Source organism: Anabrus simplex, chromosome 9 (assembly GCF_040414725.1).
Source record: "Anabrus simplex isolate iqAnaSimp1 chromosome 9, ASM4041472v1, whole genome shotgun sequence".
In the NCBI taxonomy this organism is placed as follows: domain Eukaryota; kingdom Metazoa; phylum Arthropoda; class Insecta; order Orthoptera; family Tettigoniidae; genus Anabrus; species Anabrus simplex.
In genome coordinates this window covers 169,655,306-169,669,144 of record NC_090273.1, presented here as the reverse complement: position 1 = coordinate 169,669,144, position 13,839 = coordinate 169,655,306, and the positions used below count along the sequence as shown (strand labels likewise).

Sequence of the window (13,839 nt, the reverse complement as noted above, 5' to 3'; positions counted from 1 at the left end):
TTCTAAACGGACTGAGCCCACTTGGTGCCCGTGATCATTAAGGTGTTGTATCCCACTGGCAGAGGTTTGCCAAAAGCCTGGGTTCAATTAGAAACCTCTCAGAAGTGTTTGATGGTCATGATCATCATTATCCTCAGATAGCAGGTTCTCTCTCTGGAGGCTCCACGACATCACATTAGGTGGAACCCAACCTCTGGGACAGAATGAGCTGGCATTTCATCACAAATTAAACCAACATTTATTGAATAACGCAATCGAAAGAGAAACTTGTGAAACACTGTTGAGAAAGCATCATTTCCTTGGTGACACAATGTTGTAGCCATTCAGCTTTTCAGTGTGTCAAATATTAATGTAACACTTAGAATAGTTAATTCTTGAAATTCATGTTCATGTACTCTGTTGTACTTCTATTTGGTAAGGAGCTGATAACAGCGATACTTGAGGAATGCTCAAGATAATGAAGTGCAATTGGAGGAAAATGTGAAGACATACACCTTTCGGGCCGTAATGCTGGTATTCACCAGAAAAAGGGAAAACTCACTCAAACGATTCTGAGTGAAATGCACAAGTTGTGCTGCACAGCTGTTGTATAAACTATTAGATTTTCAATTTAGAATGGTAATCCTCCTCCTTCTTTCAATTTTATGACTGCATAGGATCACTTTGAAGGGGCTGCGGTCCTCTTCTGGCTGGGGGTCATCCAGAAGTAATGATGCTGGTGCTTGTCATCTGCCTCTAATGGTATTTACTCACGTATTAGACCCCTTTTACAGCCAAAAGCAGTAAAGGGGAGTTCAATATCCGAAGACCTCAAATTTTGTGCATTGAACTCATGCCTTTTAGGCTATAAAGAGCTATAAGTTCTACATGTAAATATTCTACACTATTCTTTATCAAACTTACAAATGTATTTGAGTTATACTGGCTATTTCCATTTGAAGGCAGAATTTCTAAATATAAATGAACACGACTTTTAGGCCTACATAGAAAGAAATCGTTACTTGTATCACATCATTCGTTTCACCTCATTAATTCCTCTGATGAGGTTGATGTCAGGAAGGGCATGCGGTCGTAAAACTTGCTATGAAGATTCGTCTCACTTCACAGTCGACCCCTTAGAGAAAAGGGATGAAGGTGTCGTATTATCATATTGTGCAATACTGATACAAAAGAACTTAATGGCCAGTCATATGTCTCTGTCGGTAGAGCAGAAGGCCAACCACACAGTAAACCTGATCACTGATTTCATTTGAATTATCATCTTGCGCTGTTGACTTCCCTGCTACCGGTGTGTCGTCATTACAAATGATGTCATCTTCATTGCCATATCGCCAGCCATGCACTGCAATCGAGAGCATTGGAGGTCCCGTCTTTTTGAACCTTTTAAAAATAGTTTTGTTCCCGACTATAGAGTCCAAACAGTGTGAATCTATTCCCAAATGGTTTCTGGAGATGGTCTCTGACATTCCCAGTTGGTGTATGTGTAGCAGAAGCCACTCCTTCCGAATAAAGCCATGCTAAACCACCAGCTGATAACTAGCGTATGTTAGGAGTTGTACTTCTGAATGTAATACATAGTGACTGGAGGAATTTTTTGGATAACTGTGGCCGTTGAAAGCCAGACCCTTATTTTAAAGTATATTTCATCCTTGTTCTCCATATTTATCACATCAGGATTTCCCTAAACAGCTGTAAATGAGATAGAGACCGCATTGTTTAGGTTAGGTACGCTATCAAGTGTCCGATAGTACCAGAAGTTCCACGGCGATAAGAATAAAAATATATAACAGGAAAATTTACCGCATTTATGGATATCTACAGGTGGCAGTAATGCGTTTTAATATCATGTTTAATTCCACACATTCGTTGTCTCTATTTTTAAATTAACGCTTAGCATGTTTTGTTTGGCATCTCTGAAAATCGCTAAAAGTAAGGGCGGCGTAAAATCAGTATTATTACTTCTCTCCAAATAATACCTATATTGGCCCAAGTTACGAGGTATTAAACGATCACTTTGTTAATGATCTTGCCTGCTATATTAACAGCAACCACCATGAATATTTCTCAACTAAAGGAAACTTGTCTCTTCATCCCAAGGTGGTGCAGCTCATTTTAGACGCGTCCCCAGAGGAGGGCAATTACATGTACCATTTTTACTGCATATCAACCTTTCTGCCATTCGTAAATCTCTGGCAGTATGGTACCGGGAATACTCCTGAGAACGGCTAAACATTACGCTGTCCTACACCACGGAGGTGGACATTTCTTAACCACAAAACACAGATATGTGCATTGATTTAATGATGATATGATTGCCTGTTCTCACATTTGGCTGAAGATGATGCTCACCAGTGTCAAAACTAGTTCCAAGTAAATGTTATAACTTATTTAGTTTAATATTAGTATTGAAAAGGTGGATATTTAATTTTACTTTTCTATTATTCTCAGTTCAATATGGACTTAAAAATGAAATTCATAAATTTAACTGGTTTATGTTGGCCAAACATGTAGGAAGGTAGCAACAAGGGTCTCTGCTGTGGCAGAACATGCCATACACAATAACCATCAAATCATTTTTGGTGCAACTTCTGTCATTTATAAAGAGAAACATTTTATTCCTAGAATCATTTGTGAGGCAATAGAAATTGGTAAACGCCTGAATATATTTAACAAAGGTGACGGCTATATACTGAGTAGATCATAGCTACCCTACATATATTTCTAACAGGGTCTCTCTATCTTGAGTATGGTTATGAAAACTGAAATATGTGGTGGTGAGGACAAGGTGAAACAGATTAACAATGACACCAGGAAAGATTTTATCCAACAGAGACAAGGTGTCTATGACTGTAACCCTACTGAACAGTGACACAATATCAAAACTGACTAGAATATTACCAGGAGAAATATGCAGATTGGATAAAATGCCAATAAACTGCAATGAATTCCTGATGGATGCCCCATTACCTATGTACAGCTTGAGAAGTTCTCCAAGGCCACGTTGTATGTAGGGGAACCTATACTGTTAACAGTAGGTGTAAGGGGAACTCCGTCTTTATGGATCTTAGAAAGGCCATAAAGTCAGGGAACTGTAGAAGCCCGCAGTCGCAAAAAACTAGGAACATCATTCGGATTCGAGTTCGCTTTAAGAAGAGACGCTGTTTCCCTAACAATGGCGTTGGTAGGATCATTTTTTAGCACCTTGAAGGCTTAAATAAAAATGCTGTTCTCAATCATTCAAAATTAATTAAAGAGGTAAAAAACAAAATAAAAGATAACAACAACATAATAGTAACTAAAGCCGATAAAGGAGGGACTACAGTTCTAATAGATAAAAAAGATTACATTGATAAAACGGAAGAATTTTTCACAAATGAGACACAATAGTCCATAAGAATCCAATGAAATTTAAAAACACTGTTAAAGAATTCCATATTTTTACTCAATGAACAAGAACAACAAAAACTAATCCTTATAAAACTTAAAAACCCCACAGCCAGAGCATTGCATAAATTACATAAGAAAAACACCCATACGCCCAATCATCAACTGTAGAAATAGTCCAACATATAAAACCTCAAAATATATCCACTATTTTCTAAAAAGGCATTACAGGTTTAACAATAAATCCCTTTTAAAAAATTCAATAGACCTCTGAAATTTTTTTAAAAAATTCACCTTATTACCAAACCACATTATGTGCTCTTTTGACATTACTAATATGTATTCTAATGTACCAACAAAAGAAACAGTAAATATTATCAAAGACAACGTTGCAAAACACAGCAAATTTGATTTAGAAGACTTCATAAAAATCCTAAATTTTGTGTTAAAAAACAACTATTTCACTTTTAATGGTAAAATTTACCACCAAGATGGCCTAGCTATGGGAGATCCCTTATCAGGCATCTTAGCAGACATCTATTTGGATTCTTTAGAACATCATAAAATAATAAATAAAATAAAGGCCTTAGCTAATGGCTTCGGTATGTAGATGACACATTCGTAATAATCAATAAAGATCTCAATAATAGTACCGATATTTTAAATTATTTAAACAACCTAGACCAAAATACAGTGTTAAATTCACCAAGGAAGATGAAGTCAGGGGATCCTTAAATTTCCTAGATCTCACAGTAACTCATATTAATGGCAACTTTGATTTTCAAATTTACAGAAAACCTACTCACACCCCATTAACAATCAAAAATACTTCTTTACATCCTAACTCCCATAAATTGGCCACTTTTCACTGTTTAATTTACAGAGCTTTAAAAATCCCTCTAACACCCCAAGAACCTTGAAACAGAACTAAATTATATAAAGGATTTAGCAAAAATCAATGGATATAAACCTGAAATGATTAACAGTTTAATAAATAAGGTCAAATTCAAATTAACAACAAACCTCATCCCTGACAAATCCAAAAAATCTGAATTCGTTACCTTCACCTACAACAATCCAAACTTTCACCAGGTCTTGAATCCAATAAAAAACAAAAATACTAGTATAGCTTTTAGGACAACAAACACTAACCAAAAATTATTTTTTAATCACAACACAGTCAATTCAAGCAAAAACAATTACTCAGGCTCAGGCTCACCTGCACGGAATGCAACGTCTCTTATATTGGTCAAACAGGCCAGAGTTTTCAAACTAGGTACTTAGACACTATAATGCCAATAAGCACAATAAATTTTCGCTATGAGCTCCCATTTGAAAAAAAACAGGACATCACTTCACAACGACAGAATAAGACCCCACAATTATAAAAAGAGTAGACAAAGGAAAGTTGCAGAGAAAAGAAATGGAGTGGGATTTGTAGTGAATCAGAATGTTGAACCAATAGCTGAAGTTTAGTAAGTAAATGAAAATTATAATAATGCACATACATGTAAACAAGGAACTACTGAAGATAGTATAGGTGTATGCTCCACAGACAGGATGTAGTGTGGAAGAAAAAGAAGAGTTCCTCAACTGGAAACATATTGTTGGAGATGGGATCATGATAATGGGAGATCTAAATGCTCATGTGGGAACTGATGGAATGGGATATGCGAATGTTCTGGGCCCACGTGGGTATGGTGATAGAAATAAAGATGGAGAGAAACTGGGATTTTGTACCAGAAATAACCTGATAATAAAGAAAACATGGTTTAAGAAGAGGAATAGCCATAAGATCAGCCAATATAGTTGGGATGGACAGTATGGAACACTCATCGATTTTATAACAGACCGAGAATGGGGAAGATATGTCATGAATACGAAGATAATCCCCAGTGAAAGTATGGAAGGGGATCACAGATTAGTAATTGTGGAATTAAAACAAGTAAAAATACCTAAAATTACACTATATTGAAGAAGAAACCAAAGATCAGGATTTGGGAATTGGAGGAGAAGGAGGATAAAAGAATGGCATTCCAAGATTGTATAAAAAGGAAGCTACCTAACATGGAAATACAATGTGGAGAAGAAGAGTGGGACATTTTAAGACAGACATTTGTGGAAGCGGCAATTGAGGTATGCAGAAAAACAAAAGCAAAAGTTAAGGGAAACAAGACACAGTGGTGGACAGACAAAATAAAAAATAAATAAAAGAAAGGAACAAGGTGAAGAAAGAAATGAATAAGGGAAAGCAAAAATCGTATCAGAGGGATGAGAATAAGATAGAAAGGTTACTTGTGGAATACAAATGACTGAAACTACAAGTAAAGAGGAGTATCACGGAAGAAAAGGAGAAATGTTGGGGAGAGTTTACCAACAAAATTGAGCAAGATAGTTGAGGAAATCAGAAACTATTATACAGAGTATTAAAATAGAAAAGAATAAATCAAGAAAAAATCAAGTCAGAGACAGAAGATGGATTGATAGTACATGATGAAAAGGGTCTTCAGAAGGTGATGGCAAGTATTTTGAAAAACTTTACTACAGTGATTATACTGAGTCTCAATGCCATATGGAAGGATGAAAGGATACCTGAAGACTGGCAACAAGAAGCATTGTACCATTGTTCAAAAAAGGAAATAGGAAGAAATGTGAAAATTATAGCATTATCACATGGGCTAAAAATAAGGGAGAAAGTCGCAGACAAAAAAGACTGAGGGATATAATAGAAACACAGTTGGAGGAAGAACAATATGGCTTTAGACCGAATAGATCAACAATAGACTTGATATTTACAGTGCGAACAATAATGGAAAAACATCTGGAAAGGAACAAGGAAATCATCTTCGTATTTTTTGATTTGGAAAAAGCTTACGATACAGTTAAGAGAAAACGTGTATGGCAATGCCTACTGAAAAGGAATGTACCAAAATCATTAATTAACAAGATAAAAATGTTGTATCATGAGCGTAAGGTGGGGAGTGGTGACTCTGAAACATTTTATACAAAAAAGGTCTCGAGCGAGGAAGTGCACTGTCACTAAATATTATATTGATGGATGAAATCATAAAGTGTGTAAAACAGAGTATCAGTAGTGATGAAGTGAATGCAGATGATGTGGTGATTTGGGAAAAGGGAGAAAAGGAAGAACAAAGGAGACTGGACGTTTGGAATGAAAATCTGAAGGAGTTTGGAATGGTAATGAGTAAAAAGGAAACTGTAGTAATGCACTGTGGAAAAGAGAAAAAGAGAAGCCTAGTGAACATAGACTGAGAATGGTTAGAGAATGTAGACCATTTTACATATCTGGGTAGCATTATTAATGGAAGTAATGAAATCAACCCTGAAATTAATAACAGAATAAGTAAAGGTACAGCATTTTATCATCGAGTCAGAGAGCTTTAATGGGATGAAAAAGTACCCAAGAGAACGAAATTAACATTATATAAACAGTATTTAATACCAATTGTAATATACGGACTAGAAACGCTGGTAACTAATAAGAGACATTAGTAAGATCCAAGCAGTAGAAATGAAATTTTTAAAAACATTGGTTAAAAAGACAAGAAGAAATAGAATTAAAAATATTAAAATCAGAGAAGAGCTAAATATAGAACCATTAGTACAGAAGATACAGAAAGCAAGACTGAGATGGTTCAGACATGTAAAAAGATGGGAAAGGAATGGGTAGCAAGAAGGGAATTGGAGAAAGAAGTTAAGGGAAAGAGACCAGTTGGAAGACTGAGAAGAAGGTGGATGGATCATATTTGGAAGAACATTAGAAAAGCTGGATTAGATGTGGTGGAAGTAATGGAGCAGGAAAAGTGGAAGTACAGAAAGGAGTGGAGGAGGCTTGTTAACCACACATTGATGATGATGATGATGATCCCCCGTTCCCCAATGGCATCAGTGGTGGAGAAGGTGGACTTCGGTACGGCATCAGTGGTGGAGAAGGTGGACTTCGGTACGGCATCAGTGGTGGAAGAGGGAAACTTATAGCGTCTGTACTCCAGAGAAGCGGCTACAGAAGGCGCCTGTACTCCCGTGGAGCGGCCTAAAATAACACCTGACAGTAGGTATAAAATGCCTTTGGAGTGGCGACCCCATCTTAATAATAGCCTATATATGATATGGTACTAGGAAATCAACCTGGGAAAAGGTTAGGGCATCCCCTGCTTAAAGCGACCCGTAGTTTTCAGGCTGCTGGGGAAACTGTGAGAAATGGGTGACCAGTAACCCAACATTAAGACAGCAATAGTAAATCTTATGACCCTGACAGGAAAGGTGGAGGAAATAATAGATTTCATGGAGAAGGAGAAGGTGGAAATGATGGGGCTGAGTGAAGTGAAATGGAAAGGTAACGGAAGGAAGAAAATGAAGAAAAGATGCATATCATACTGGAGTGGTGGCCAAGAGGCAACAAACGGAGTGGGACTAATCATTTCGAAGCAATTGGAGAAGTATGTTGAAGTGGTGGAATGTGTGAGTGACAAAATAATTAAGATTAGACTAAAGATGAAGAATGAAGTGATGGACTTCATACAAGTGTATGCACCACAGACAGGAAACAGCGATTCTTGGAGAAAGTTGAAAGAGAAATTTCAGTTGTGGAAGTGGTTATTATGGGAGATTTGAATGCACAGATCTGAAACAAGAGAAAAGGAAAGGAAGAAGTCATTGGACCATATGGATATGGGAAAAAGAATCGCGAAGGAGAGGAACTAGTGACTTCTGTGAAAGGAATGGACTTACAGTGGGGAATACATGGTTTTGAAAGAAAAACAGAAGGAAAAATAACGAGATATGGGTGGGGTGACAGAATGTTGAAGAACAAAATCAGTAATTGACTACTTTTGGTGGAAAAGATAAATCGCAAGAAGTTGATGGATGTGAAAATTTACCTGGAGAATCATTTGATGGAGACCACAGAGTTGTGGTGACAAAATTACGGTTGGGAAAAATGGAAAGGTTAAAAGAGATAAGAGAAAGCAAAATAAAAGTATGGAGATTGAAATACAAAACTGTACAGGAAGATTTTCACGAGAGATTGAAGCAACAAATCCCGGTTACTTAAGTGCAAAATACAGAAGAGGAGTGGGCCAATTTTAAAAAGGCAAGAGTGAAAGAAAAGAAGACACCATGGTGGAATGAGGAAGTGGGGAACATTGTGAAAGAAAAAAAGATAGCCTGGCAAGAATGGAACCGAGATCAAACAGAAGAAAGCAAAAGGAAGTATCTCAAAAGCAAATGGAGAAGTAAGAAGGTGGTAGGAGAATAAAAGAAGAAGAGTTGGGAACAATTTACACAAAAAAATGGAAGCAGATATAAGTTGCCTTAAAAGGATGCTGTATGGACTTATAAGAAGTAAGAGGGTAGAAAAAGTTACCACAAGGATAGTGAAAACTTGTTTGGAGCAAAGAAGTACCAAGGAAAAGTAGAGAGATAAAGTAAAAAATGTACTATGTACCCATTTTGATTTATGCAGCTGAGACTTGGACTTTGATTAGAAGGCAAGAGAGCAGAATTCAAGCCAGTGAGATGAAATTCCTAAGAAGTATGATAGGGAAGACAATGAAAGACAGGGTGAGAAATGAAGATGTTAGGAAGGAAGTTGGGATAGGAAAGCTAAAGGAGTGAGTTGAAAAGAATTAACTAAGGTGGTTTGGACAAGTAAAGAGGATGGAGGAGAACAGAATTCCAAGACAGATGCTGGAGGCAAAGTGCAAGGGCAAGAGAGCAAGAGAAAGACCTAGAACAAGATGGATTGAATCAGTGAAGAGCGGCATAAGAACATGAAATGTAGACTGGGACAGGATCGTGGAAGGACAGAGTAAGATGGAAATGGGCCATAAATACCTCGACTCAGCAGGAGCTGGATAAGGGGAAATGATGATGATGATGGCGATGATCCCCTATTCACCTAATTAATTATCATATGGACAACATTACACTTTTTACATTAGTGCTTAATGAATCCCGCAGAAGGGATGTGGAATGTGGGTTAGGATATTCTTATCTGTAGTAAGTTCTTACGCAGCGTCCTTGCCACTTGAGACAATCTTTAAATAGATTATCATTTATCACTAAAAATTACATCTTACAAGGACTCCCGTAAAAAAAAAATATTTAAAAATTACGATCATAGTACAACGGGAACTGTTCATGTAAAGTACATAACGAAAGCCATTCCACATAAACGTGAATTACATAATGGAAAATTAAAGGAAAACTAAACAATCCATTAAAAAGCCTGTTAGAATATCCCAAAATAATAAACTACGAATATATTTTCCTGAAAGCCGTTCCTGTAAACGTAAATTACATAATGGAAAATTGAGGGAAAACTAACCAACCAAAAATAAATCTAATAACAACAACAAGAACAGTAATACTGAAGGAAGCGTTAAAAAAAAACACAGCGTGTTGTGCCAATGGACTGCAACCATTTTAGACCCACACCAATGACAGAGAAACACATCACAGTAAATCCTGGAGTCGAGACATAAGAGGACATCATGAAGATAACTTCCAGAGTTGAAGTTCCTAGGTATTAAACAGAAATATTTTAAATATTTGTGCGACTTGATAGAATCTGATGATGTTCTTTGTTGAATAGTGTGTTTCTATTCCTTGTTTAATAACGTGCAATTTTACAGGTGTGTTATTGTGCAATGTTTTTAGCTTTTAGGTTACATTTAACTGAGCTGACACTGGAAAGTACTGCAATGCCTGCCACTACAGCCAATACAAGGAAGATGGCAAGTGCAAAGTGAACCTGTACTCTATTTACAGTGAAAACTCGTTAGTGTGTTCCTCATTAACACAAGTGTGATAAATTGATATACCTTGAAAACAATGTTCTTTAACCCATGGGTAAATAATGCCAATATTGAGCTCAAATTATTATATATATATAATTCGCTGGGGCCATCAAGGACCACGTTAAGTCTTGTTGCATTTGACACTGAACTTGGCCTTCTTTAGAACCCAAATTTCCCTCATTCTTTGTGAGTGGGCCTGCTTACGCTCCTCTGTCCAAGGGGCACCGTGTCTTCTCTTCAGCTGCTCATCTCGGTTTAGCCCGTTCGTCAATATTTTCTTGCGGAAGACATCTCTGTTAAGGGCGTCTTCAGCTGAGATATGTAGCATTTGCAGGTCTTCTTTGATATTTCTAAACCAGGGAATTGTGGTTTTGGAGTTTGAATCAAAAAAGTGAAAGATTTCTTTAGTTAACTTTCTTCCGTCCATTCTTTTCAGATGACCGTAAAATTGTGCACGTCTTTTTCTGATTGTGTCGGTAATTTTCTCTGTTTTGCTGTAGACTTCCTTGTTGGATCTCTTTTGATGGATTCCATTTCTGTACTTTGATACCAAGATTCCTCTCACAATTTTGCGTTCTCTTTTCTCCAGTTCTTCAAGGAGTCCTTTGTTGGCATTTAGAGACAGGGTTTCGGCTGCATATAGAACTACTGGCTTCAGAACTGTTTCATAGTGACGTATCTTGGTGTTTTGGGAAAGGCATTTTTTGTTGTAGATTGTGCGGGATGTTTGGTTGGCTATTTCCAGTTTGCGTACTCGCTCCTGAAGTGCTTCTTTGTCCAGTCCATTTTTCATGATGATCTCGCCCAGGTATTTGAATTTGTCTACTCGGGTGATGTCCCCGTATTTTGTATGGAGTTGTGGTGGAGCCTCTTTGATGTTAGTCATTACTTCTGTTTTCTCAAACGATATCTGCAAACCAGTCTGTTCGGCAATTTCCTTTAAAATTTCAACTTGAGCTCTAGCGGTTTCTATGTCGTTGGAGAGAACAACAATATCATCGGCAAATGCTAAGCAGTCTGTTGCGATCCCCTTGGATTTGGTTCCTATTCTCAATGGACTGTAGTTGGTTTCTTGTAATCTCACCTGCCAGGTTCTGATGATCTTTTCAAGAACACAGTTGAAGAGTATCGGGGATAGCCCATCACCTTGTCGGACTCCTGTTTTGATGTCAAAGGAATGCGAGAGACATCCGTGGAACTTCACCTTGGATTTGGTATCGGTCAGGGTGGCTCTAATTAATGCCAGCAGTTTCAAATCAACTCCAAATTCATTTAAGATGTTTAGCAGGACTTCCCGGTCAATGGAGTCGTACGCTTTCTTAACGTCCACAAAGACAGACACATACTGCTTGGACCTTAGAGTACAATATCTGATGATCGTTTTGAGATTTTGGATCTGTTCAGCTGTTGAGCGACCTTTTCTGAACCCTCCTTGGTATTCACCTATTTGATGTTCGACTTGTGCTTCCAAACGCTCCACAATGGCAAGTGATAGAATTTTGAAAGTCACGGGTAGCAAAGATATTCCTCTGTAGTTGTTGATGTTCTTCATGCTGCCTTTTTTGTGTAATGGATGGATCAAAGCTATTTTCCAATCTTCGGGTAGGGTCTCCTTGTTCCAAATTTCTTCTATTTGCTTTTGCAAGATATCAAGTGATTCCTCTGGGGCATATTTCCATAGTTCTGCTACTACTGAGTCTTCCCCCGGCACTTTGTTATTTTTGAGACGGGCAATGTGGTGCTTGATTTCATCTCTGTCGGGTGGTCTGGAATCTGGGTACCTGAGTAAGGGTTCCTTGGTCTCAATGGGGCTTTGCGGTTTAGAGCAATTAAGTAAATTCTTGAAGTAGTCTGCCAGAATGCTGCAATTTTCTTCATTTGATGTCACCAGTGTGCCGTCCTTTCGCTCAAAGCATAGAGATGGTGGTTTAAAGCCAGTGAGTTTGCGTTTGAAGGCTCTGTAGTACTCTCTGCTTTCATTCTTCCTAAAGTTTTGTTCTATCTTTTCAATGAGAGATTTTTTGTATTTACGTTTCTCAGTTCTGAACACCCTAGCTGCTTGGGCACGTTGGGTTTTGTAGGTTTCCCAATCCTCTTCTGATTTCGTAGAGTAGTACTGTTTCCACGCATTGAGTCTTTCTTGGAGGACTGATTCGCAGGTACCATTCCACCAGGCATGCTTTTTGCCTCTCTTGATTTCTGCAACGTCTTTGGCGGCCTTAACAAGGAGACTTTTGGCGTTGTTAAAGTCAGTATCATTTGGTCTAGCCTTCTCCTGGAACTCCTCGACCCTTTGCCGAAGTTTATCATTGTCGAAGCGCGTGACCTGTTTGGTTGTCTTCCTTGTGTTTGCGGGAATTGGTTTGAATTTGATAAGAGACATATAATGATCTGAGGCCACATTGATGCCTTTCTTTACCTTCACATTCATAATCTCAGGGCTGTTTCTCCTGGAGATTGCAACATGATCAATTTGGAACTCTCCGAGAGCTTGGACGGGAGAACGTCAAGTCATTTGCTTTCTGGGTAGATGGTGGAAGTGGGTCGACATGACCTGCAGGTTGTGATTTTCGCAAATAGACACCAGTCTTTTGCCGTTGGGATTGGTTCTTTTGTGAGCAGGGTAATTTCCTATAACTTTCCTGTACTTCTGCTCACGCCCTAGTTGGGCATTGAAGTCACCCAAAAGAAGCTTGACATGGTGTTTGGGGATTTTGTTTAATTTTTCATCCAGTAGGTCCCAGAAATTATCAACTTCGTCTGGATCAGACTTGTTCTTATCGTTTGTAGGAGCATGTGCGTTAACTAGGGCGTAGGTTTTGTTCGCGCATTTAATTGTGAGTATAGACAATCTGTCATTCACAGGTTCGAAATTTGCAACCGATTTAAGGATCTTGGTTCTAACAGCAAACGCGGTTCCAAGCATCACAGCTACATTGAGGATTCCTCTTTGCGCTTTGCTCTTGAAAAATCGGTAGCCTTCGGATTCAAAAATCTCTTCATCTGGGTACCTCGTTTCCTGTAGGGCCATTATGGATATCTGATTTTCGTGAAGAGCTTTGGTGAGGGTTTTCAGCTTGCCAGTTTGTGTAAGTGAATTTATGTAAGTAATAATAATAATAATAATAATAATAATAATAATAATAACTTAAATGTTTCCACCTTTTCAATACAATATATTCACAAAATTACAAAATTATACGGTACTAGTTTCGACCCATCTAGGGGTCATCATCAGCCGTATTGGAGCAAAGATCATTTGTGGCGAAATCCTAAGACAATATTATTTTAAAGAATAACAAGTGAAATGAGATGTTATGGTAATAGTTAATAATACAAGGAATATACATAATCAGAGGTTTTTAACAAAGAATAAAGTATAAATGGGGTGTTGTAAAAATTATAATCATGGAAATCAGTAAGTTCTTGTATTGAAATGAAATATGGCTTAGGAAGAGGGCTTAAGGTGGGGCTGAAGGGTGCGGGAGAATGTGTAATTGTCTTGGAAAAGTACTTTTGATTAAATTTAGGATTGAGTTTAGGTTGGCTGCATTATTGTTTCTGAGGAAAGTGATAAATAGATCGAAGAGTATGTTGGGTTTCTCAGAGATTTCATTGAGGTTGTGACTGGCAT

At 37.8% G+C, this 13,839-nt stretch overlaps 1 protein-coding gene across 2 annotated transcripts in view; it reads right to left on the bottom strand.

The window, feature by feature from the left end:
- The window catches only part of LOC136881199 (tRNA (uracil-5-)-methyltransferase homolog A), a 390,729-nt gene that overhangs the window by 74,304 nt on the left and 302,586 nt on the right, over positions 1-13,839 (bottom strand). The window lies entirely within an intron of this gene.